Raw genomic sequence first — 22959 nt, forward strand, 5'->3', positions numbered from 1 at the left:
TTGGGGGTGGGGAGGGCTTGCTTTTGGGAAAACTGGATCATGAAACCCCCATTGGAGGGTGGTGTATCTGGAGTGCGGTGTGGCCTCAATCTTGGTTCCAGCCATGTGGCTGAGGTGAATCTCCTGGATTCCTAGACTTCATGTCTGCAGTATTAGAATGATATACCCACTTCGCTGCAAGTTCTTAGAATTAGCGGTATCATGCACTTGGTCCAGGCGAGGTGCTTACTAAATGCTAGCTTTTCTTCTCCACGATTTTATTTGTTCTCTTAAGTGAAGATAGCATGTTTCTTTGGCCTCAACTTGCTGAGTCCTCCTTCTAGCTGGGGGTTGTCCTCAGCTAGTTCCCACTGCAGGGCTGATTCAGGGTGCTAAGTTCCAGGCCCTACAGGACCGCAGGCGCTACCCCTTCCTCACCCTGCCCCCGCCTCGGGGAGCCCAGCCCCCAAGTGAACTCAGTACTCCCTGCACAGCCCCATGCAAATTGCTGGAGCACTCTGAATGCCTTACTGCTCAGTAAGGCTCCTTCATCCAAGCCTTTGTCCTTCCGCTCGACATTCAACTCTGTCAACATTTTTTCCCAATGAAGTTCTTCCTCCCCCTGCAGTCCCCAGTCTCCAGCCGGCTTCTCTAGCCAGGGACACAATTGGATTGCAGTTGCTAGCACTTCCTGGAGATCAGGTCCCTGAAGAGCTATAAAAGTCCAGGAGTGTCTCTGGCCACCTTTCCATGTGGTTTGTAGAGCCTTAGAGCCTGGCGTGGCCCCGCACACTCTCACACTCCCACTGAGCCTGTGAGCATGCGTGCATTCAGCTTTAAGGGAAGCTCTCTATTGCATTACCTATGTCACTCATCTCTGGCTGCCAGTTTGCATTTCTTTAAACGGATTTGCTGATTACAGGCTCGGGAGGGCTCCCCCCCCCCCCCCCCCCACTGGACGTAATTGGGCACGGAGCCGTGGTGGGGTGGATTTGGGTAATGGCTGGGCCGCATGCCTCCCATTCTTTTCTCACAGGAAAAAGTGCCTGGAAATAACCCTGGGGTGGGGATTGCTTACAGGAGGAGGGGCCGGCTGCCTGCTGTGGAGTCTGTTCCGTCCCTGTTGGCCCTCTGCTGCCCTTCCCTACCACCTCCCCTCCAGCAGATGCCACCAGCTGGGCAGGCACCGGGCTTGCAGATGCCCCTCAAGGGGCTTAATGACCTGACCAGCTGGGCTGTCCTCTTCCCACCCTCCCTCGCTCATCAGGACTGTGACCCTGGTCCTGGGGACTCCCTCTGTGAACCCCAGACACTGAAAAGGATAGGGCAGCAATGAATGCCTCCCTGCCTCTTCCCTACTCTCCACCTCCACCTATTGATTTATTTTTTTAAAAGAAGCCAGTTTTTGGAATTGAAAAGTAAAAGCCCAACAATTGAGTATGAGTGAATTTCCCTGAAAATGGGATGCCCTGCTGGATTTGGGGTGTGATTCTCGAGGAGATTTTTTCCTCCTCAGCTCTCTCTTGGTCCCAGGGGGATTTCATAGCAGGAAATCTCTCCCTGGGGAGTCTGATCAGCTTGGAGAGCGTATGTGAGCCCGAGTCTTCTGTCTTCTGAGGCACCGGCTCTCTGTCACCGCTTACAATAAGGCACCTGGCCACTGGGAGTCACGTCTTCCGGGGTCACGTCTTCTGGTTGTCCGCATGGCCCCGACGCTCAGTCCCTCCCTTGCCTTCCTTGCGGGCTCGCAGGGGGTTTGGCTTGATGCCACGGGGGACCCCTCCTTTTAGGAGGTGCTTTGGCAGTCCCCCTCTCCTGATGATCTGCCTCTTCCCCAGACCGGTTCCTAAGTCCCCAGCGATGGGCACGATGAAACGTGTATTGGAAAGGAGTGAGGGATGGGACTGCTGCTGTGGCTGCTTGTGGTCTGGAGGCCTCGGAGCCTGCTCCTATCCTCAAGTGTCCAGGAGAGGGGGGCTCTGAAACCACAGCTGGGGGACAGAGCCGTAGAGGGCCACACACACGTGAAGGGGGGCCCTGGGAGGTAGCCCCTCAGTGAGGAGTGCTGAGCTTCCTTTTGTGGGGTGCGTGTGGCAGAGGAGGTGCGGGTGGTGCCCCCCAACTCTGCAGACTGATTGATGGTGAAGCCTCTGACCCCTGTGGGACTCCCAGAAGGCCCCGAGACATTTTCCACCTACCTCTCCTCATCATCTGGTTTTAGATTGTGCTAGCTTGTTCTAGGGTCAGGAGTGGGTTGGGTGCTCAAAAACAAATACAGATCATATAACTAATGCTTTACAATAAGAGTACAAATCAAAGGAATAAGAAAAAAACAATGCCTCCCAAATCTGCCACGTGACAAATCAACTTTCCATTTTCTAGGGTGCCTTCAGTCTGATTTACTTGCAGGCATAATTTTCATATGATTATAGTCATAGTGGAGATAGAATTTTGCATTCTGTTTGCTTTAATATTCTACCACGAGCTACATAATCATCACAATTAGACTTTTAAGTGCCTACATAGTAATCACTGAGTATTTGTCAATTTTCCCATTGTTGAACATTTAGTTTGTTCACACTTTTTTGACTTACCTAATAACTTACTGCAGGAAACCTCATTGATCTACAGCAATATGTTATATTAAGAGTATATATGTGTGCGTCTATGAACGTGTCTCCTTTTCCTCTCTCTCCCCACCCTTCTCTTTCTTTCTCCCCCTTTTGTATTATTGTCTAGGATGAGTCAAGAAGCCAGGCATTCTTTCCTAGAGTGATGGGAGATCTCATTCTGGGCTGTTAAATGCCTGCCAGAAGTCAGGTGCCTGAGAGCAACCACGGGATTTAGCTCAGATCTTGGTCTAAGTCTGGCCTTACACACTAGCCTCAGAAGTGAGTTAGGTAGCAGAGTTTTAAAGGCTGGTAACTCTGCATTTCTGTTGTGGCTCTGGCTCTGGAGCCTGTAGGCCTGGGTACACAGATTTTGACTAGGCACGTTAAACTCCTTGGGTAGCTCTCTCAGTGCGCGCCACCCCCCGCATCTCACCTCATTGAAAGCGTGAGAAATAGCTCCACCTCTCACCCTCAGGGATCTTGTAGTCCAAAATGACCACAGACTCACCCGTTCAGCCATATGCAACCAAACTGTATGCAAAGCTGCCAACTCTGAGGAGGGACATGGGCCAGGGTCTGCGACAGACTGAAGACCTGCCACCCAGTACCTGCTGATGGTTGCCACACCAGAATGTGAGCCTGGTATTGCCAGATCTTCCAGTTTTCAAAAGAAGCTTGAACTCCTCAGTTTGGGGTAAAATCTCCTGATTTTTAACTATTGGCAACTAATTAAAAAAATGGAAGACATGTACAGATCAAACAAAACATATCTGTGGCTTAGGGTGCTCGGCTGTTAGCCCTGCTTTCTGTGTTAGGGGTCGGTTGTTATGCTGGGCCCTTCGGGGGAGGGTGCAAGGAGCATAAAGCTGTACAATTAATAACAATGGTGGGGAGAGGAGCAACTTGCACACAGAACACCACCATGGAGCAGGACACGATTGGAGACCCCAGTGAGACAGAAGTCGGGCTGTTCTGGAAGTGCCTGGGCAGGGGCGGTAGGTTCCGTTGTCAGGGGTTAGGAAATAGTCACTTACTCTCTGTGCTCTCTTCTGGTCAGCCATGAGACCGGGGGCTCTGTGTCTGTCCGTCTGTCTTGAGCAAGAGACCACAGCTTCATTTTCTCGTCCCTCCAGCCAGGCCATTGTGAGGAGCTAGGTCTCAAGTGAGAGAGGGCTTGAAGCACAGAGTCGGAACTGGGAAAATTGGATTAGGTGGGCACTGAGTAAATTGCCTTTCCTCCATCTTCCCATCTGTGCAAGTGAGGAAAATCATCCCCCTTGGGCAGTTAGCAAGTATTTATTGTAGGCACACCGGAGGCAGAGTTGCCAGGGGCCCTCTCCCTTCGAGAGCTGTAGAGAGGATGAAGGAGGATCCGTTTGAGGTGCTTTGAATTCCTCAGCAAGGAGAAGGGACTGGAAGACGCCAGCATCACTCCACGGTTTCCCTAGATGACAGCCTTGACGTATGAGCCTAGTGATACTTAAGAAGTACGACTTGCTAGGGAAATAAACACCCTGTGTTATTTATTATTTATTAAAAAAACAAAGCTTTCCTCAGCTGGGAGGTTTCAGATCACTGACAATGTCAGGTCCAATTTTCCTCTATTAATAATAGGTCGGTATCCTTCTCAGCTTGTGTCAGGAGCATCAGGATGTTTGTCTGGGTGTAGCTTTGGCATGTGATGACTACCTGAGGGGAAGGATCATGGTTTTGAAGAATTGAAAGATTGTGTGGTGCCTGGGCCCAGATCTTGTGAAGACTAGCTACCCTCTTGGTGCTGGGTGCTGTGCTGGATCCTTTATCTGCGTCCTCTCATGTAATCTCCTCCAGAATTGGGGGGAGTGAGGGGCAGCTGTGGGGGGAACCCCAGTGGTCAGGAGTGAGGGAGCTAATGGAGATATGCACTGTCTCCCAGTAGGTAGATTCTTGGAGCTTAGAACCCAGGCGAGACCTGGGTTTTGCTTCTAGGGGTCGAGTGGAATCCAGGGACCAAAAGCATCATGGAGGAAGTGACGGTGGGCCAGCAGGGTGGAAGGCTGGGCTAGCTGGAGGGCTTTCTGTAGGGGAAGGGCCTGGGGCTAGGGCCTCAGTTGAGGTGAGTCTTAGCTGGCTTGAGGGCCACCACATTTGGACCTTGAGTAACTACAGCATCAATAGAGACAATACTCTTGCAGTATTGAGAGTGAATTCTCCCCACCGAGCCTCATGGTGAACAGGTGAGGGAGGGAAGAGCAGGCTTTATTATTTCCACTTGAGTCACATTCAATGTGATATAATTTAAAAATCTGGGTTTTGAAGCTTGACGAATCTGGGTTTAAGCATGACTTTCTGACCTTGACTAACCTGTTTAACTTGTGGACCCCAGTTTCTCCATCTGTAAAACGGGGAGACTAATACTTACATCATAGGGTGTTTTGTAAGGGCTAAAAGCCTAAAATAGCCCCGGCACCTAGTAGACACTGAATGATTCGTCATGGCTATTGCTGTCAGGGAAGACCTAGGGAGGGGACGTGTCTGACTCAAGGTCACAAAGCTGGAAAGGGGAACACATCCAGGACTTGAACCAAGGACTCTCAACCTCTCGTGCTGTCTTCCCCATTCTCTGTGTGTACCTGGGCCCTTCCTCCCCCTCCCTGATCAGGGGGTACTTGGCAGCCATTGGCGGGCAGGCGTCGCCGCTGTCCCTGCTGCAACTGTAAGGTACGGGCTGTGTCCCCGCATTCCATGGGATTATAGGGTTCCAGCAGAGCAGCCCACCCTGAGGAAAACAAGAGCAGAAATGTACCAGGGCTTTTGTTCACTAAGCAACTCCATTGTGTCTCTCTCCCCTTCCCCACCCCTCCCTTTAGCTCCTAAAAAAAAAAAAAAGAAAAGAAAAGAAAACCCACCATAGAAAAGATGAAGGGCTGTCAGCACTGGATCACAACATGGGCTCCGGGAGTTGGCGGCTTTTCAGTGCCTGCAGAGAGTTCCCTCCTCTTCTTGCTTGCCTCAACTTCTCGCTTTCCCAAGATTTATCTAATTAAGATAAATCTGAGAGAGCTTCCCCTAGAAGCAGGGAGCTCTCTGCTTCCTTGAATCCCATTGGCTTCTTCCCATCAGTTATGCTCCTTACCATCCTCTACTGTCCTGTGAATGCTTCATTCTAGAGCTATTGAAGTGGCCGCTCAGGCCATGTCCCAGCCGCGGTGGCGCCACCTTTCCCCTCCAAGCGCTCCCCGGGTGATGCCCACTTCTGTCCCAGAACGTTCAGTGGCTCCCTGTTACGCATGCTTCGAAGTGTGGCGTGCAAAGCTCTCTAGGATCTGACCTCAGCCTACCTTTGCTTTGTAATCCCCCACTGTTCCCTGTACAAAGCATATGCTTCCATTGCCCTAGCCAACTTGCTATTTCCTGAACAGGTCTGGAAATTACCTGCCTTTGGTCACGCGGTTCCTTTTGCTTGGAAAGCGCTCACCCGGTGGAATTGGGCCCATTCTTCAAGGATTAGCCGAAGTGCCAAGTGTTCTGTAAAGCACATCTTGCTCAGGACCAAGCTCCTATTTCACATGGCACACAACAGATACGGAATTCATGTAGAATTTGCTCATGGACTCTGCTGGCACGGTGTGGGTCTCTCCCAGGGCCTCCCCAGAGCTCTGCTGTCTGCCTCCTTTCCCACAAGCCGTGGAGCATATTTACTTCTTAATTGCACATGATCTAAGTTCTTAGGCATTTTTCTTAAGTTTAAAGTTCTCTTACTTTTCCCATCATTGTCTGTTTGGTTTATGAGCCCTAGAGGTTCAGGTGGAAGGAGGGTGTAGTAGAAAGAGCACCAGACTTAGAGTAGCAGCTGTGAGTTCTACTCCCAGCTCTGCCGCTGACCAGCTGTGATTTGGGGGCAAGTGGCTCCCCATCTCTGGGCCTCAGTTCCACATGTGGAAGACAAAGGGGGGTGCAGCTGATCTCTAGGATTTGCGGATGGGGTTTTAAAAATGGTTATGTGTTACATATTGAAACCCTAGACCCTCGACCCTGAAAATGGGACTGTATTTGGAAATAGGATCTTGAAAGAGGTCATTAAGGTGAAACGAGGTCATTGGGATGGGCCCTAATCCAACAGGACCGGTGTGTTTTAAGAAGAGGAGGTGAGGACATAGACATGCACAGAGGAAGGACCGTGCAAAGACACGGGAAGAAGACAGCCATTTACAAGCCCAGGAGAGTCCTCAGGAGAGAGCAAACCAGCGGACACCTTGATTTTGGACTTCTAGCCTCCAGAATCAGGAGAAAATCAATTTCTGTTGTTTAAGCCACCCAGACTGTGGTGCTTTGTCGTGGCAGCCCGAGCAAACAAACATACCCCTTTCATGTTCACAGGGTTGTATAACCATTGTCTCATCTACTTTTTGACTACTTTAGGACCCCCATATTAAACCCCATACCCATTAGCAGTCACTCCTCATTTTTCCCCAGGCCAGCGTGGGCAACAGCTAATCCATGTCCTGCCTCCACGGACTTGTCTGTTCTGGAGATTTCTTACAAGTGGAGTCATACAGTGTAGGGTCTTGTGTGACTGACTTCTCATATTTAGCACAATGCTTTCAAGGTTTATCCATGTTGTAGACTATACAAGTATTTTGTTCCTTTTTATGACTGAATAACTTGTTGTATGGGTATGCCACCTTTTGTTTATCCGTTCATCACTTGATGGGCATTTGGGTGGTTCCAGGTTTTTGGCTGATGTGACTGATGCTGCAGTGAACATCTGTGCACAAGTTTCTGTGTGGACCTGCTATCATTTTTCTTGGTTACATACCCGGGAGAGGAAGTGCTGGGTCATATGGTCACTCTATGTTTAAGGTTTTGAGGAACCACCAAACTGTTTTCCAAAGTGACGGCCTCCCTACCAGCAATGTGTACAGAATCATAATTTCTCCACACCCTTGTCAACACTTATTATTGTCTGTCTTGTTGTAGTAATCCCAGTGGGTATGAGATGGTGTCTCATTGTGGTTTTGATTTGCATTTCTCTGATAATGAGTAATGTTGAGCATCTGTTCATGTACTTTGTTGCCATTTGTGTGTCTTCCTTGGAGAAATACCTGTTGATGTACTTTGCCTGTTTTGAAATTGAGTTGTCTTTTAATTATTGAGTTGTAAGTGTTCTTTATATATTCTGGATAGAAGCCCCTTATCAGATACATGATCTGCAAATATTTTTTCATATTCTGTGGGTTGTCTTTTCATTTTTCTTGGTGGTGTCATTTGCAGCATAAAAGTTTTTGATTTTGATCAAGTCCAAATTATTTAATTTTTCTCACATTACTTTTGCTTTTGGTGTCCCAAGAAACCTTTGCCTAAGCCAACGTCACAAAGATTTACTTCTATGCTTTCTTCTAAGAATTTTACAGTTTTAGTTCTTACATTAAGTCCCTGATCCCTTTTGAGTTAATTTTTGTGTATGGTGTGAGGCAGGGGTCCAGCTTCATTTCTTTGCATGTGGATATGGGGCTCTCCGGCACCAGCTGCTGAAATGGGTAGGACCTTAAAGGTCACTTGGCTCAGCCTGCCATCTGAGGGGAAGGTGTGGGGGACGACTAGCCTGGAGCCTGGCTTGGGAGAATGCTCTTGACTGCTCTCCCCTTTCCTCCTGCAGCAGCACCAACATGCAGCTAGCTCCCCACGCTCTGCTTGGCAGTCCTTTGTGTTGAGATTTTAGAATTCTGTTTGTTTACCTTGCTCCTCACAACTTCCAGAAAGGTGTTGTGTGTATTTGCATGCTAAATAATTGGTTCTGATGATGGCGACAGTCAGAACAAGAGGATGTGGGCTCCCAATCATAGCAAGGGTGTCCCTGACTCGTGAACCCACTGGGACTAAGAGCAGAGAAGTTATCCACTAGAGAGGTGTCTGGGGGTCCCAGCGTTCAGTTGGTGGGGCCCTTGCAGGCCTTGATCTGGCTGGGGAGGAGATGACCATGACAACTGAGACTGGAGGTGATGGATGTTTGGGGGAGAAAGGAAAGAGGGCATTTTCAGTTTTTTGGATCCTTTAATCCGACTCTGTTTTTCAGGCCAGAGGAGCACCATTTTCTTTCCCCTCAGCACTTTTTCAGCAGAGCTAATAGGTCTCCTGGGTAGATTTAAGGGAAGTTAGTAAGGCAAGTTATGGTTAGATCAGGCTCTGGGCTGTCTGTCCCCCTTCTCTCCCAGTCCTCAAAGCACCATATTCCTCACCATGGAAGCGGAAGCAGGGACTGAGGACCGGGCAGCCTGCTGGGTAGAGTACCCATGGGAAGGCAGTGGGGGACGCAGAGGACACAGGCCTTCTCTTGACAGGATGGGAATGGGGGCTCTTGCTAGTCGTTGGCAAATCTCTCTAGTCAGGCCCAACTCTCTTCTCCCGGCTCATTCACATCCTCTTCCAGGGTCCCTGGCTCCCATCAGCACAGACCTCCATGCTTGTTGGTTCCGTTCGCTCTACATGGAACAACTGCTTGGCACTAGAAAGAGTTGCTGAGTAAATGGACGGACGGACGGAAGAATGCTTTTCTACCGTGTGCTCGATCTGTTCCTTTTCCCTCATTCCCCACCGGCCCTCTGGCTGACTTCCAAAGCCTACCAACTGTTCCAGGTCTAGCTTACGTATCGTTTCCACGAGACTTAGCTACTGCTGCTTGCCCCCATCATTGAATGTGATGATCTCTTCTCTTTTTTGTCTCCTCTTTATTAGGCTCCTACCTCTGCTTTGCCACTTTCACTTTACCATCCTCTGCGCTGTGGTAAAATCTTTGTCTTAACCCCAGAATTGAAACACAGGCCATGAGGTAGAGCCCGGGCTTTCTCGTTTTGTATTTTATTGCATTCCTTCTGCCTGGCACTCCACCACACCTAGCATGGCGTCTTACAGACATTCGTCACTCAGCAGGCTCGGCTTGATTACACTGCCTAGGTCACAGCTTGTTGGTGCTGGGTCTCTGCCCCCCCAGGAGCGTGTTGTGCCTACAGCTTGATGTTACCCAGAGGATTTTCCTGGGTTTCACATCCTGGAGTAGGAAGGATCTGCGAGGGACATATGTCCCTGTGCAGCCTTCCCTAGCCATTGTGTATAATTTGCATATCTCTGTGTAGGGAGCGTCAGTGGGCCCGCATTACTGAGGTATTACCCATGACTCCCGGCAGGAAGAATTGGAGCTGATAGCACATCAGTGGTAATCCCTTGTTCTGCCCTGGAGGATACCGAAAATCTCTGGTGTGAGTTGCGGCCTGTGGATATTAGAGACTCACCTGCTATGGTTGATGTAGTGGCTGGATTATTCCCTCCAGTTGATCAGGCAGCTCTTTCCCATCCTCACCTCTTGGCCGTGCCCCTCTCCCCACAATAGTTCCTGACTGGAAGAATGTCGAGCTACGGAGGGCCTCTGGGGAAGACCGACTGGCAAGGAGGCTCAGGCTTGGTGGCTGCCAAGTCCCTAATGAGAGACAAGGGGACGGAGAAAATGATGGTGAGCCTCTGTCCTTATATGGATGGGGCTTTCTGTTCCCTAACCCACCTTCCTATAGATTTTCACTTGCGAAGCTCACAATAATCCCGAGAGCTGTGCAGACCTCTGTTTTCAGACACAGGGTCTGCGGGGCAGAAAGGAAGGTGGCTTGTTCCTGATGTTAGTAGCAGAGACAGGAGGAAGGTTTACTGTCTGTGGATGTGGCCCTGCTGAGGAGGCCACCCCCATGCCTCGCGCGCAATGGGCATCTGAGGCATGTGTACCCAAGAAATGAATAGTGGGCACTCAGTAAAAATTGTTGATTTGAGACAAAAGTAGAGTTTTCTGGATTTTACTCCCAACTCAGTCTGGTCTCCTTCACTCTTTGACTCAGTTTCTTGTCCTCCCCATAGGGGACAGTCACTCTCCCTGGCCCTTGCACATATCCCAGCCTGCAGAATGACACTCAGAGTTTCTGGAAAAGGAGATGCAGAGTGTCCGTCCTGGGAGTCAGTGTGGCGTAGTGGCAGGCTGGCAAATACTTAATGCGAAACCCTCTTCCTTGGCTCAAGGTGGGTGTTGCTAATTGATCACAGCGGTCTTTCTTCTGCATCCGACTGAATCCTTTTCAGCATGGCATGCCACGTCGCCACCAGCAAAGGGCCAAAGTGGCATTTGGATGTCAGATAGCCCTTACCTTGGGTCTAGTAAAAAGAGCATTAGGCTGAGGGTCAGAAGACCTAGCTTTGAACCCCATCCTCTTCGTCCTGCTTTGGGAAACTGACATCATCCCTGGACATTTTGGAACCTTGAACTTGATGGTCCCTTATAGCTCTGAAATTCTAGGATTCTGTGGTTCCCTGGTTGGGAGGGAGAGGATCCTCATCGTGTAGCCTGGCCACAGAGGGGTAGGATTAACCTTCAGGGTCAGCAAGCTTGCAGAGCTCAGGAAATGCCTCTCTGTGATCCGTATTTGGTCCAGAGACAGGTGGTGGAGCCTGGAGGAGGGGAAATGTGCTCACAGCCCCGCGGCTGGGGGAAGGGAGGCCTAGCTCAGCTGCCCTTTTTTTCTGATGAAATGAAGGTCTTCAGGCTGAGTCCTCAGTGCATTTAGATCTTTAGCCAAGAAGCTGGACCCTGTGAGTTAAGTCTCCCAAGTCAAATACTTGCCTGCTAATCCCATGGCCCACTCTCTGTTGGTGGGGGGAAAGGAGAGCTGTCAGGGGGGAGTTAGCTGGGAATCGGGTTCACTCACTCGCTTTTTAGTAAACTTTGATGAGATGCCTATTTTTTAGGCAGACACTGCTCTTTGGACTCACATCAAGGCCTCCCTTGAGCCATTATTCCCCATACTTTCTTATTTGGTGGGGGAGTCCAAAAATACTTAGAGTGTTAATGAACCAGTTCCTTTGCCATCCTGTCAAAGCAGGGTGAGGGTTATGGGGCATTTCTTCCCATTGTATAGAAGGATCTACTGAGCCCAAAGAGAGTTGCCGGCTGGGCTGTGATTGTGCAGGCAGTTGGGGAGGGAGGTGCCTCGGGTTCTTGTAAGCCCTCAAGGCTGCAAGTGAGCCTTAGTCTATCTGTTTGTGTATTTGTGAGGCGCCCGTGAGATTAGCCACTGAGCAGAGGTTTTATTTATGCCGGCGCCTAGAATTCCCGTCCTGCTGCCATCATTGGTTTTGCCAGGCTCCCAGGGGTGTCTTCAGTCTCCCAAGTAATCTGTGTGTCAGCCGTGTTTGAGGGCAGCCGTGTGCGGAGGACAGCCCTCAAGGAGTGGGATCAGCACAGGGCTCAGACCGGGCTCAGCTTTTCCCAGGTGTGGGGTGGAAGCTCCATGGAACAGGGCTGGGAAAGGAGGTGGCCGGGGCTCGGGGGTTAGAGACGTCTGGGTCTGTGTTACCATCAGAATGCACTAATTTAGTTACTTGTAATATAGCAGATGCGGTAATGTGGCATTAATGACTCCTCTTGATTAAAGTGGTTGAAAGAAGGATTTAACACGGGCAAGACACAGGACTCAAGCAGTATTAAGTAGTGTCAGCCTAATGTATAATTTTTTTCATTAACTTCCACTTAGTGGACATTTATATTTTAATTTGTAACACGCTTAGTGCTTGAAAGCTGTCACACTGCCTTCTTTAAACAAATGTTCCATATATTTTTATTTTTCACTAATTTGGGAAAGATTTCTTATTACTGATTAATGAGGTTTTACTAAGAATAGGATCAAAGCATCAGACTATCTAGAGCTGGAAGGTTCCTTAGAGATTATCTCATATTCTCCATTTTGGAGATGAAAAACGACACACACATTCACAGATGATCAGTGGTTCCTTTAACAGCTTTGTCCCTTCATGTGAAAGGGCTGCAGGGTGAAGAAAAGGAACAGAAATGAAACTTCTCACCTTTGGTTGAGGGACGACGTATGTAGAAACGTAGTGTCCGTTGAACTCTTATGAAGTGCACACATTGATGGTGCCAGTACACAGATTAAGAAACAGAATGTTACCAGCACCCAGAAATTACCCTCCTGCCCCCTTCCTGTCACTACCCCCAGTCAAGGGTAGCCACCATCCTGATATCGAATAGCATAGCTTCATTTTTGAGCTGCACATCGGTAGAATCATACAGTGTGTGCTCTTCTGTGTCAGGCTGCTTTTCCTCAACTTTTTTTTTCCCCCCTGTCTTGAGATTCATCCATGTTGCTGGAGGTGGCTGTAGTTCATTCATTTGCGTTGCTGCATAGTATTCTGCCGTGGGACTGACTGTGCCATCGTTGATGTAGTTGTTCTGCTGATGGACATTTTGGCAGCTTCCAGACTTTGGTTATTTTTCATCGTACTTCTGTGAGTATGCTGGTCTACCTTTACCATTGAAACTCGGTTTTCTAGGTTGACGGTAAAGGGTGGACATGGGCATGGTGCACTTGCACACATAGTGCCAGTTTTCCAAAGTGGTTGTGTCCCAATCTGGAGTCCCACCAGCCGTGGATGAGAGTTCCGGATGGCCCATATTTATCCAAGGACTTGGGATTTTCTCTCATTTTTGTTTTAGCCATTCTGGTAGACATGTGGTAGTATCTGAGCATGGCTTTTATTTGATTTTGCTGGTGACCAGTGAGGTTGAGCAATGGGAATGGGACTTGGAGCCACACTGGAACTTTCAGCTCTTCCATCAAGAAGTTACTGAAGGCCAGTCAATGCGGACACAGACTTAAGACATATCTCAGGGGTGGTAAGTCAGTGTCAGTCCAGGTTTGGTCAGCTTAGACTAGGAAGAGCTGCAAGCCCCTTGGGGTTGGGGTTATATTGTGTGCTTCTGCACCTGCCTTCCCCTTTGGTGGCTGGGATAGTGCCAGGCACGTAGGTGCTCAGTGAAGACTAGCACTGAGATAGGCCTGAGGTGCAGCTGGAGGGCACAACGGGGACAGGCTAGGGTGGCTATGGGGGTGTAGAGCCCACGATGGGCTGGATTTGGGGCATGCACAAGCCCCTCCAGTGTGGCTCCAAGTCCAGGTAGCTGCTGCGTAAGTGCCATGAGCATGGCCGCCCTGGGTGTCCTCTGTGAGCTTGCGATGGATGGAGGGACTGGGAGCTGCTGGGGCACAGATGAAGCTGCTGACCTGCAGTGCAAAGACCAAGGCTGACTGCATTTCCTCCAGGGGCCTCGACCGGCCTCACCCAGGTCGGGGGTGGGGGGTACCTTCTACTGGGCCTGCAGAGTCCCTGTCTGGGGCAGTGTGCTCGCTTGGACACCCCACCCCCTTAGAACCATACCACTGGCTCCTTTGGGAGCTCTGGGCCTGATTCTGCTGGGTCAGGTTACGGGCATATACTTTTGGAGAGAGTGAAGTCAGTAGGGGTTGTAGGCCTCTGTGGATGAAGGCACAGCCTGGGGTGATTCGTCCTGTATGGTCCTAGGGAGCCCCAGGGTGCAGGGGGAAGAGCAGCCCCAAGAGGCTGCCATCATGTCACACATAATGCATCCAAAACACACTGTGGAGGCCCGGGCTTGGGAGAACCCACAGCACCATTTTAGCTCAGTCCCCTGCAAGGCGGGGGGACCATCAACCATCCTTGACAAAGAACCATTCTCTCTTTATCATTAAGAAATCTCCTCTCTCTATGCTGCACCAACTCCTTCCAGATGCTTCAAACCCATTTAGTTGATAAGGTCTTCATAAAATCTTCCCCTCTGGCCTTTTTCTTTATGCCTCCTTCAATTTAAAGCCAAGAGCCAGTATGTGTGCATTTCCAGTGTGCATATGCCAGGTGCTTCAGGGGCTGGAAGAACAAGCCCTGGGCTCGGCCTAAAGTTCCCCAGCATCCAGCACGTGGAACAGAAAACAGGTACCCCAGTAACGAATCTGGGGCAGGGTATAAGAGCATATGAGGGCCAGGAGGAGAGGAGCCAAAGCAGGTGGCAGTACTCTTACCATCTCTTTCCCTACCCCCACCTGTCCCCCTGCCTCTCTCCTGCCCCTTTCTGTCTGGGGGCTGTCATTACTTACTCATGAAGGGCTACATCCAATCTCTACCAGTGGGGGTCTCGAGGGGTTTCAGGGATTGGGGAAGAATGGGGTCCAGGTGCGGAGGATGTGGTCAATCTCGACTCTTTTCCCGGGTCAGGCCCTGCCCCTCCTGGAAGCCAAGGCGGCTCCCCACCCCTCCTTCCCTGTGTGTCTCCAACAGCAAGACTCTAGTGGAGCAAATGAGTGAATACAATGTGGGATGTGGTCCGTTGTCGGGCCCGCCTCCAGTCCTGGCCGGCGCTGGCATGTGGATGGATGAGCTCAGGTTTGGATATAACTCAGGAGGCAGGTAGTAGAGAAACAAGGTGGTGATCTCATGTGGCATTAAATGGAGCCGGGAACACGAAGTGTGTGCATGCTTATCTGCTTGTCATCTCTCTCCTCCTTCCAGAGCCCCTGGCAGCAGTCTGCCTGGATGGGACTCTCTGTGGATGTCGTCGAGAGGAGAAAATTGGCTCCATTTTCACGCGTTCATGAGTTTTCTCTGACTATTCCAGCTTCTGCACAGGGGTGTCGGCGAGGGGTAAAGGCCCTCCACACGCAGCGCGCCTTTTCTCGATGGTGCTCTGTCCTTCCCTGTGGCGAGCAGAAGGTGCTCACTCTGTTTCGGGTAGCTCGGGACACTCAGGTGGTTCGGGGCAGCTTGGCTTCAGGCCAGGGGAAGGTAGGACTGACTCTGGCACTCACGGAGAGGACATGTGGGAGGAGACTCCACTCTAGGAAGTCGAGCCAGAGAGCTCCTGTGTCCTTGTGGAAAGACCTTTGGCTTAGAAATGAGAAGCTCTGATTTCTGGTGCAGATATTACTAAGTTTGGTGTCCCAGGAGAAGTCCCTATCCCCCATATCTCAGTTTCCTCATATGTCAAGTAGCTGTGGGTGTACCTGTCCTCCCTGCTGCCCAGGGTAGTGATAAGGACCATGCGAGTTAACAGTGATAGCCTAGGGAAGGTGAGAGTGCTGCTCAAAAGTAATGATACCACTATTAATAATAAATACTGTAAACACTGAGAGCCAGAGGTGTCCGTAGGGTTGTGAGTGATTACAGCTGTAGATCCAGGGGTGAAGGCCATGCATGCAGAGCCTGACATTTGTGAGGTCCGTCCAACTCTCTTAGCTCATTGTAGGAGGAAGAGGCATGGTGTTAGTTTGGAGGGCTTGATAAAGGAGGTAGTTTTGAACGATATTTGAAGGAGCGAAGAAGACTATGTCAGGCATCCTGGTGGGCGGGTGACTTCCTTGTGGCCAGAAGTAATGGGGTCTAGGAAGGTGCCAGTCCTGGAAAAGGGTGGAGGTGAAGGATGCAGGGGAGCCTTGAGGTGTGCTCCGTGCCCTGAGTTAGACTAAGCCATCCCCTTAAGCCCGATTGTGGGGTCCTTTCTTTTCTCATTTTTGGGAGGCAATGTGGCAATGGAAGGGTTCTGATTGAGAACTCAGGATGTCTGAAAGAAGGGGCAAGGTGTCTTGAATCTCTTCTCTGTCATTTTCTAGCTTCTATGACCTTGAGCAAGTCCCTTTACTTCTCCAGGTTCCTCGTTCTTCATCCGGGAATCATAATACCTGTCTCCCAGGGTCGCTGTGAGGATTGAGTGAAGTGAAAGAACAGCCTGGAAATAGAAGGTGCTCAATAAATGTCACTTAAATCTGAATTTCTCTCCCACCCATCTCGTTTATGGTGTTTGAAGGGAACATTCTAGAGCCTTTTGGTACATCCACATTGGTCCATGCCAGGGCTTGGGATTTTCCTTCCTTTCTGTGGAGACAGACCTTACAGTTTGTCCAGTTTCATACCAGCAGCCCGTATTCTTGTGTCATTCCTAACTGTGTCCAGTTTGCATCCAGAAATCAGGTAGCATGGAGTTTGTATTTAATGTCCCTTTTGGGGGAAAAACTCAAATTTGTAAGCAGCTTTTATGAAAAAACTTATAGAAGCAGAGATCCTTCCCTCCTTGTCATGAACATGACACTCCTGGAAGCAAAACCGAATTTGCGGGTCTGTGTAGCAGAGATCACTGACCAGGTAGGAGAGGGCCTGGGCAGGCCGTCTGGCTCCTCCCAGCCTCAGAGCACCTCACCTATAGAATGAAGCAGATGCATCGGTCGGGCCTCCCAGCTAGCCAAGCAGGAGTGTTGGGGGTGATGACACAGACCCGGGAGTAGAGGAGAAAGGACCACCTGCCAGTGGCACCTGCTGGGAGAGCTACCAGATGAGGCTTCCTCATCACCATCCCATCATTACCTGTTGGGTGAGGACGCCGAGTCGGACTCTCTTGGGTCTGTTCTGGTTCTAAAGTTCTTTGAGTCATCAAATCATGGGATCACATCTCCACTTGGATGGCTAACAGACCTCTTAATGTATCTAAAAGTGCACTTCTGGGGGCGCCTGGGTGGCCCAGATGGTTAAGCGTCTGCCTTCGGCTCAGATCATGATCCTGGGGTCCTGGGATCAAGCCCCACATCGGGCTCCCTGCTGAGCGGGGAGTCTGCTTCTCCCTTTCCCTCTGCTGTTCCCCTGCTTGTGCTCTCTCTTTCTGTCAAAAATAAATAAAATCTTAAAAAATAAATAAATAAAAGTGCACTTCTGGCCTCCCCCCACCCCTCTCAGCCCCATGTCCTTTATAGAACAACCAGGATCCATTCTCTTCTTCCTACTCCCACTGCCACAGCCCTGGTCCAAGCCACAGTCCATCCTCTCTTGCTTGGATTATTATAATAGCTTCCCTGCTTGTCTCCTCTGGTGTACCACTGAGACCTTCCCTGGCCACCCTACTTAAAATAGCTGCTGCCCTTCCTCCACACCCTGTATTCCTGGTCTCCCCATCCCTCTTTATTTTCTACATAGCACATCAGATATTTTATATATATATATTTTTTTACTTCTTTGTAATTGTCTTTCTTTATTGTCACCCCCTTGTCCTCAAATCAGAATGTAAGCCATAAGAAGGGATTTGTTTTTTTCTTCTGGCTTTATATACTGCCATAAAGCCAGTAACTAGATCACACAACTAATCTGTGATCTTTAGAAATGGTTTGCTATCAGTCTGGGAATTACTGTCTACCCTCTTGTCAGCTTGATGCCAGCCCAACCCTGTGGATCCCTCGACCCTGGACCTCCCAGTGGCCCCTGCTGTCCCTCCCTCCCCCACCAGACTCCTGTCCTTCCTGCATTGTTAGTTATTCAGCCCTGGTTATCCTCTGAGCAGATCGGGTGGATAAGACTGAGAGCCTGGTTTTATACTTCTAATCCCCTTTGTCCAGCACAGACCTAAGATGTAATAGAAGGTGCTCAATGAATTCATTATTCATTTATTTACTGGCAAATGTTTTAATGAAATACTGTTGACCGTTGGTTACAATTCAACCCTAGAAATGATCTGGGCCTCTGGAAGTCATGTTGTATAGCCCCAAACAAGGGGTTAGTGACCAGATTGTGGTTTGTACTGGTAGGTAGAATGTGGAAGGGCGAGGATGGTGCAGTCTCCAGGGTGCGTCTCTGGGAGTGTGACAGCTGGTGACAGGTGCTCCTTGCAGCTGCTTCCAGAATGGCCACAGTCCCCAGAGGATGAGGAGTGCACCTATTTCTTTAAATTTCCATAGAGGATCGAAGCTGCTCCTTGAGATTTTAAAATACGCTGCATGGTCCCGATGGTGTCAGGTAGCTAGTTTATGGGTCCCGTCCTGGTTGTGATAACTCAGGCTAAGCTGGATAATAAACGAAAGTGGGACAGAGCCGCAGGATAAATATTGCTACAGGGCATCTCGGGCGGTACAAATCACGGGCAAAATATCTCCCAGGCTTTCCATTTCTCCTCTTCCTCCCTGGCCCTCTGGCAGCAGCAGGCAAAGCAGGATCCATCCATCATAGCGTCCCTGCCCCCAGCCCCAGCTTCCGCTCTCCACTGTCCGCGCACCGCTGTGGAGGGAGGGATGCAGATTGGTCCTTGGATGGGGGTGTGGCTCTGCGCCCAGGGCGGCACGGGGGAGCCAGCATGGACTGGGTCAGGTCTCCCGTTTGTGGCCATTCTCCGTTTCAGGCGATGGACCACTATGTAGCTTTGCAAACCTGTTTATCTCTAAAATGAGAGTATTTCATAATTGGTTGGTATCTGGAGTGAGCATTTGAGTCACCCAGGGCATTTAGAAGCAGCTTTCTGAGTCCCACGGTAGTGTAAGAATCAGCACCATGGGAGTCTAGTCTTGAGTGCTTTCCATGGACCTTCCCCTGCCTGGGGTGGGGGTGGGGGGGCTCCTGGTGTCCACACCTGGCTGTAGGACCCTATTTGTGTCCAAATGGAGGGGGTGAGATGGGTGACGGGTTAGGTGGTGAGGGGGTGGTCCGTGTGACCCGCTGTTGTACTAGATCCATCAGCACTGTCACTCGGTAAGGCTTTCTCTAGCTTGGGACTCGTGCTTGCTTTGTAATCTACGTCAACCTGCAAGTATTGATTGAGCCTGTGGGGAATATAGAGCTGTGGAAGGCACGTAGGCACACAAAGTAACTAACTGCACGAGGCAGGCGAGTCTATTAAATGAAGAGGATGGTCTCAGGGAAGGACCTTACCACCCATCCCGGCCCCTCCCCTTCCAGACACGTAGGCGGCATTCTCAGCTTTTTCTCCTGGACCCCACGTCTGGCTTCTGTTGCCTCCACTTCTGCTCTGCCTCCGGATCCCACTTTCCCAGTTTCAGTGCTCCCGGTGCCTCACCTGAATGTTGTAATAGCTCGCTCGTTAGCCCCCTCCAGGCTGTCTTCTGCCGCACAGCAGAGTGGCCATGCCCATGGACTGGGCGACCTGTGCCTGGTGTGTGCAGGACGCTCCCTTGTCTTGGATGGATTAGCTTCATGGGTGCCCTCCTGAGGGTCCTGGGGGAAGGCCCAGACTTCGAGTGCAGCTCAGCGTTGCCTCTGTAGCCCTCACGAAGGGCACGCACCCATGCCATGGATCTTCTGACACTTCTCGATTTTGCCGAGTACTTCAAGTCTCGGGGGTGCACCTGCGCCATTGGCTCTCCCTGGGATGGGGACACCCTTCTCCTCTGTCTGGCAGACAGACTCCTGCTCACCCAGTGGACCCTGCTTGTGCCCCCCCCCCCCGCCAGTGGAAGTAGTCACCTCCATATCTGTGCCCCATTGGTATTCTACCACTTGTCACATCCTTGTGCTGTTTAACGAGTTTGTTTTGTCTTCAAGTTTTTGTTCGTTTCATATATCTCTCCGTCCGTCTCCCTCTCTCTGTCTCTTCTTAAATTTTAAGCTTCTTGAGAATAGGGATTGACTATGTCTTAAATTGGCCCCTTCTGCCAATGTTTGTTGAATGAATAGAGTGGAAAAGACACTGATCACACAGTCAAGAAACATGGGTTTTTGTATCAGTTCTGTTACTGCCTCGCTAGATGACTAGATGAGTTCATTCTTTTCTCTGGAAGCTCATTTTTTCTTTCATTGTAAAGAGTGTTTGCACCTGAATGACTTCTAGGCCTCCCTCCACTTCTGACATTCCGTGATTCTGGGCGTTAGAAGATGGAGAGGGGCGCCTGGGTGGCTCAGTTGGTTAAGCGACTGCCTTCGGCTCAGGTCATGATCCTGGAGTCCCGGGATCGAGTCCCGCATCGGACTCCCTGCTCGGCGGGGAGTCTGCTTCTCCCTCTGATCCACCCCCTCTCATGCTCTCTGTCTCCCATTCTCTCTCTCAGATAAATAAATGAAAAAATCTTTAAAAAAAAAAAAAAAAGAAGATGGAGAGAGGTCTGTGTGTCCGTCTTTACCAGCGCATGCATCTTGCTGCGTCGGGGGCTCTCCTCGGGGTGTCTAGTTCTGGGCCCAGCACCCAGTGGCTCAGCTGTGGTGTTAACCGACGTGGCTGGGACCTCAGGAGCCTCCCGATTTGGTGGTATAAGAGGGCACTCTTTGGCCTCCCCTGCCTCGCCTCTCATCTTTCCTTCCTTCCTTTCGGAAGAGGTGGCCAGGAGCACTCATAGCGCTCTCGTCACCAGCTTTGTGCCCTGCATGATATGGCATGTTGGGACAAGCCTCTGACTTCTTGTGTGTTCTGCGGACATGAGCCCTGCTCAGTGGTGTCATGTGTGACGTGCTGGAGCTGGAGCAGCATCTGGCTGAGGCATGAGACTGGGGAGCAGGACGGTGCCTCAGAACTGAAACCCAAACTGGGAGGGTGAAGCCCAAGAGGGTGGTGCGCGAGGATCGGTCTTCCCGGGTCTTGATGGTAAAAGCGTCGGGATGTCCAGGCTCCTGGAGGGGAGCGGGGAGAGAGTGAGCCCGAGAAGGAATGGGAAGGACGGCACGCAGGCGGGGGTGGCCCCATGAGCCGCAGCGTGACTGCTTTGGAGCAGGTATGAGACAGGGAGCTGATGGATGCCGGGAAGGTCAGGACTCAGTCTGAGAGGCCCAGCCTGTCTGGCAGTGCTCATGAAAGCCGGGAGGAAGAGTAGCCCCTTCCAGCTGGTCAGCGGGCCCTCCAGTGAGAAGGCCCCTGGGGAGGGGTGGAGTCTCTCTGGCCTTTCTGGCGACTGTTTCTAGACCTCAGTTTCTCCCTCTGTCCCACTCTGCCCCACCTCCGAGGCTGGGTGTGGGACCGCACTGCACCACTGTGGTCAGAGGTGCTTTATAAATAGAAGGATACTTAACACCGACCATGGAACCAAGCAGGGAGGGTGGCTCTGGGCAGCCGTGTTTTAAAAATGAGCATTGATTTCTGGGAATCTACATGCTGCATATTAAACAGACCCATGCTGGCTCCCTGGGCTCTGCTCAGTCCTGCACCCTGCTCCTCTCCCCTCTCAGGGACACTCACTGCCCGTCCTGGTCCTCAAAGGGCCCAAAGAGCCATGCGCTTGGGGTCTGTCTCCCTTCACCTCGGGGGGCATTGTCTGCCTGGCATGCATCTGTTCATTGCTCATTCATTCATTTTCACCTCTTAGGAGGCAGGCACTGTACTAGGTTCTGGGATTTAAAGATGAATAAGAATCACCTCCTGGTCCCTCCCTCCTCCCCAGTCTCAGCATTGAGACTCACAGAGCAGGGTGCAGGGCAAGAGTCTTAATACGGGGGCTTCAGAGAATGCTGAAGGGCATGTCCAGTTTCGCCTGGGGCAGGGAGGGAAAAGGCTTCACAGAGAAAACAGTGTGGCCAAGAGAGGGGAGTACATTCCACGCAGGGAACAGAATGTGCAAAGGCACAAGCAGTTGGCACGGCATGTAACGGGCATCTCATCACTGGTACCTAAGTCCCGTGTGTGCCAGTGGGTTCTGATGTCCATATAATACACCTGCTCCCTCCTGTTAGCGTCCCATGCTAGTAGAGGACCCGCTTTGTCTTTTGGTTGATTACAGTATTTTGCCTCTGGGTCCAATCACAGTGAAAAACTTAGTTAAAAAAAAGACCAAGTAGTTGAATAACCTCACCACCACTAAGACTTCCTTCCTTTTCATTTGGTGACTTGCACTCCATTCTGGGATCTAGTGACAGGGGAGAAGGAAGGTATCAGGCCAGTGTTAGAGAAAATCCAAGGAAAACTCACAGCAGGTGTCCCATCTCTACATCATTCCCTCCTCCCTGCCCTCCATCCCCCGACTGCCACTTGGCTGAGAATTATGCATCTTTTAGGCCCCATGGAGTTCTGTCCAGTCTTCTCCAAACGGTCCACCGGAGCTTTTCCTCAGACACTCCATAAAAGCTGGCACCATTGACGTGTTTCCGCAGTGGAATGAAATGAGCAGGACTGAGTGTTAGACCTTTCGCTCCTTCTCCTCCTCCTTTTTATCTCCCCTCCCTACAACGTTAGTGTAATATTTGTTGTGCTTGTTTTTGTCCATTTGCATTTCTGTCTTCAGGGTGCCTGTTGCCTCATAGGGATCAAGAGGTTTCGGACCCCGAGTGCTCCACCCAATGCCTGACACTCAGGCTCTCAACAAACACGGGCAATCTTCTTCCCTTCCCTGAGAGTTTAGTTGCCATTTTCACAAAAAGTCAGGGAGATGGGTAGCATAGAAACATTGACGCTTGGAAAGCAGCATGTCTGGGTCAAGGGTACAGGTAGGGCTCTGACTGCTCACACCTGCTCTTGACTGCCAAGGTTAGAGTGGGGGTTAAGCCTGCAGGAAGGGGCAGGTGAGCTTTCTGGGCAAGTCTGTATCTGTTGCAGAGGGTCTGATGGACAGTGCTGGAGACACCGTATGGCTCCCGCCGTCCCCCTTTGTTCCCATCACACATGGGATCTGGTTGCTTGCCCTCTGATGTGGTTTCTCCTGGGAGGCTGGAGGAATGAGAGTTATTCGGTAGCTTTTCATGACGAGGAATGTGTGATTTGAACAATGCTGGGCCCAGGATGCCCTGGATTCCTCAGTCCACACTG

General features: G+C 50.6%; 1 protein-coding gene across 4 annotated transcripts in view; it reads left to right on the forward strand.

Annotated features, from left to right (window-relative positions):
• Positions 1-22959, forward strand: part of TSPAN9 (tetraspanin 9) — a 188949-nt gene that overhangs the window by 61936 nt on the left and 104054 nt on the right. Inside the window, exon 2 of one of the 4 annotated variants that reach the window (XM_081821035.1) lies at positions 16116-16207. The exons of the other annotated variants lie outside the window; for them this stretch is intronic. The gene's annotated coding sequence lies outside the window, so the exon portion shown is untranslated. The remainder of the gene's footprint in view (positions 1-16115; positions 16208-22959) is intronic. 4 annotated transcript variants of the gene reach the window in all.

Source organism: Leptonychotes weddellii, chromosome 5 (assembly GCF_054177405.1).
Source record: "Leptonychotes weddellii isolate Sample4059 chromosome 5, ASM5417740v2, whole genome shotgun sequence".
Lineage (NCBI taxonomy): Eukaryota > Metazoa > Chordata > Mammalia > Carnivora > Phocidae > Leptonychotes > Leptonychotes weddellii.